Raw genomic sequence first — 4115 nt, 5'->3', positions numbered from 1 at the left:
TTATGTTTGAACATATGGACGAGTTAGTCATGCCCTATCTACTCAGAGAAACAAACAGAGCCAGGTTGGATAGCTTGCAGGGCAGAACAGCTTTTCCTTTTTAATTTTTATTTTTTTTTCCTCCTATAACCCAGTAAAAGGCCACAATGGTGGCACTGAATTTCTATTTTAATCAGTTGACAGAAACAGTTTCTGATTGTCTGGCCAACTGAGGGCTAGAGAGATGGAAAATTTTACCATGTGTTATCTATTGCTGAATGGATTCAGTCCTTTCCAGCCTTCCTCCTAAGACAAGGGTGGGTTTTTGCTTTTTTCAGCACTCTGTAAGTTGCATATTTTTATGACAAGACTGGAATGTTTCCAGCAGAAACTCACATTTCAAACCACACAAATTCAGCGTGCACTGAGCCCTGCCAGGTCAAAGGGAACAGACCTAATCCACTCAATACAGCACTGGGAAATGTTGTAGACTGTGCACAGAAATGTGTGGCCTTGCTCCTGGATGGAGATAATTAATTTTGGAGATATGACAAAGCCTGGGGAATGGATTCAGTGCAACAATAGTAGCACTGCTAAACAACAAGCTGACTTCTAAAGAAGAATTAAAGAAATGGTTATCTATTATTCATGACAACTTAACTTGTTTATATCCTTTCCAGGCAGCAGAGTGCATCTCCTTTATTATCCCCCATAAACTGGCACCAGGACAGTTTCATCTGATACACCAACTTTCAAATGTGATAGTGCTAACCTCAGAGAGAGCAAACACAAAATCCATCTCTGCATACATCTCATGCCTAGAGTTCACTGCATTTGTCTGGAAGGGGCTCTCTAATCTGGAGTCTTCTGTGAAAGTCTTATTTTCTATTCACTTTCAGAGACTGGGTGCAGCAGAACGCACTGAATGAAAATATGGCAGTGTCTTGATGTGGTGGGGCTTTGAGAAAAGCCAGTTTGAAAATCTGTACATCTGAATGCTCCAGTGGACACACCCTTTCCTCACCTGCAGCTTGTCTGCCACGAGATTTCCTGAACTCAGATTAATCTGCCTCAAAAAAACCATCCTCTCCTCTTATTTACATTTTTTTTTTTGTGCTTATTAGCTGACATGCCCCTGCTTTTCACTGCACTTACTAAGTTTATTTTGCTTAGGTTCTCTGGCATGCATCAAGGATAATTTTGCCAACCAACAAATTGGTTGGCAGAAATAAAAGTTGGAAATAAAAAAGATTGCAATGATGAAATTTATGTTTTGGGACCAGATGAGAGAGACACAGAGATCTATACTTGTAGATCACTGTTTAAAGTCAGATATGTCTCTTTGGCTCAGTTCCTGAATGCAATTCTTTATTTTGAATTTGTCCAGAGAAGCTATTCTTAGTGTAAAAATTTAACAAATCTTTCCAGAAGTAGGAATCTCAAGACTCCCGTGTAGAAAATTGAGAAGACAACAGGCCTTGTTAATCTTACCTTCAGACCAGGATCTGGGTGATGGCAAGCAGATATAAATAACAAGAAAAAATACAGATATTTTCTTCTTTTATCACATTTTGATTTTTCTTTAGAAGTTTTTGGGTTTTTTTTTTTTATTTTAAAGTACCCCTTGCTTTTAAGGGTGACTCTGGAGCTCAGGCTTGGCCTGTCTCCCCCTGTAGGACTCTTTTTGTACCAGTAATGTGAAAAAAAGCAGCACAATGAATTTCACCCACCCTCATCAACTCCCCTTCAGGGCCTGTTCTGTTCTAGTTCCCCCAGTCCATAGATGTTTTCCTATCTTTTAGGGTTTGGGCAGATTTAATTGGACACTTGCTAGCACAGCTCCATCCCACTCAGCTCGAGTTTCTGGTGCTGCAGCCACCGCCAAAACCTCTGAACGTGTCAGCAGCAAGCACTCAGAAATTCACAGCAGGTCCTTTAACTTTGCTCTTCTTGATGGCAAAACAAGATTTCAGGAGGACCTGGATGATTTTCTCTCCTTTCTCAAACACTTCTGCCGTGTTCCCCCACACAATGATGTCATCAATGTACTGCAGATGTTCTGGAGCCTCACCCTTTTCCAGGGCAGCCTGGATCAGTCCATGGCAGATGGTGGGGCTGTGCTTCCACCCCTGGGGCAGTCGGTTCCAGGTGTACTGCACTCCCCTCCACGTGAAGGCAAACTGAGGCCTGCATTCTGCTGCCAGGGGAATGGAGAAAAATGCATTGGCAATGTCAATAGTGGCATACCACTTTGCTGCCTTGGACTCCAGCTCATACTGGAGCTCCAGCATGTCCGGCACGGCAGCGCTCAGCGGTGGAGTCACTTCATTCAATGCACGATAGTCCACAGTCAGTCTCCATTCTCTGTCAGACTGACACAGGCCAGATGGAGCTGTTGAAGGGGGAGTGGGTTTTGCTGACCACCCCTTGGCTCTCCAGCTCTCGGATCATCTTGTGGATGGGGATCACAGCATCTCGATTTGTCCTATACTGCCGGCGGTGCACTGTCGAGGTGGCAATTGGTACTCGCTGTTCTTCCACCTTCAGAAGTCCTACTGCAGATGGATTCTCGGACAGTCCAGGCAAGCTGTTCAACTGCTCAACACCCTCTGTCTCCACAGCAGCTATCCCAAATGCCCACCTGAATCCTTTTGGGTCTTTAAAATACTCACTTTGGAGGTAGTCTATGCCCAAAATGCATGAGGCCTCAGGGCCTGTCACAATGGGGTGCTTCTACCACTCAATTCCAGTCAGGCTCACATCAGCTTCCACCAAAGTAATCCCCCTGTCACACCAGCAGCATAAACAGATTCTGGCCCCACACATCTTGATGGGATTAATGTGCACTGTGCACCAGTTTTGACCAAAACCTCGTATTTTCGTGGTTCTGACATGCCAGGCCACCACCGAAATCTCTGAAGATGTCAGCAGCAATCACACAGAAACTGAGAGCAGGAGCAGGGTTTTGGTTTGAAACCAGGAAACCTGAGAGTCCTGAACTCTCTGCTGCAGTCCCAGAGCACATCACCCTGCTACAAACTCTCTCCACACACACCTGCCACTGACCCACAAACATTTGCATTATTCATCGTCACTAAACGTGTTCCTTCCACCAGCTGGTGGCATTTAGTCAGCTCAGAGGGAGAGTTACTTGCTAAGTTTTAACAGCTTTCCCAGGATTGCAGAGCCCTGCTTGGTTCTTTGCAACATTTAAGGACAGGTTATGAATTTATTTCTTTGGTGCAACAATAAATGAAATGATGCTACATGACGAAATGTTACCTAGTCAGTGTTTCCTTCCCCCAACCTCCCCCAAAAAACCCCACAAATAATAAAAAAACCCTAAAAAAATAACATCCCAGGCATTCAAAGTTCAAAAATCATCTTTTCAGCTTTTCAGAAGTCATGCCTCACACCTCAAAGGCCTGTTTGAAAAACAAACATAACCAAAAAGCCACACCAGGCATTCTCAACTGAAATGAGTTGGGCAAATGTCATAATCATTTCCTGTAAATACTCTGAATTTAAAGCAATGGCATTTTGACTACTGCACTCCTGTGAATAGGTTTAATGAACGTGAACATTCAAGCAAAACGAATTTTAGTGACAATATTCATGAGCAAATTCCACACTGGAAAACAAGCCAAAAGCAGCGAAAATTTTAATATTGGTTTATATTGAATTGAGTAATTCAAAGTTTATTCAGTTCTGGGGTTGTACAAATTTAAGTTTTAAGCTACTAGGAATTGTCTTTTATCAAGAGAACTGGGATTCTGGGTTTGGCAACAAAAAAAACAAGCAGAACATTCAAAGTAACTGCACAGGGTTGATTTTTATGCCAGACTATTTCATGATCTGTGTCCAGATGAAGTTCCCTGGGTTATTTTAGGAGTTATAGGGGCTTATAGAGAAGATGGGAACAGGATTTTCAGTAGGGCCTGGAGCAATGGGATAAGGGACAGTGGTTTTAAATTAAAAGAGGGTAGATTCAGAGCAGATACAGGAAATAAATATTGTAAACTGAGGGTGATGAAACTGGCACAGGTCACCCAGAGAAGAGGTGGGTCCCCCATCCCTGGGAAGGGGCTCTGAGCAGCCTGAGGATGTCTCTGCTCATTGCAGGGGGGTTTCACTTG

This window comes from Parus major, chromosome 5, assembly GCF_001522545.3.
Source record: "Parus major isolate Abel chromosome 5, Parus_major1.1, whole genome shotgun sequence".
Classification (NCBI taxonomy): domain Eukaryota; kingdom Metazoa; phylum Chordata; class Aves; order Passeriformes; family Paridae; genus Parus; species Parus major.
Note: the sequence above shows the minus strand (reverse complement) of the source record.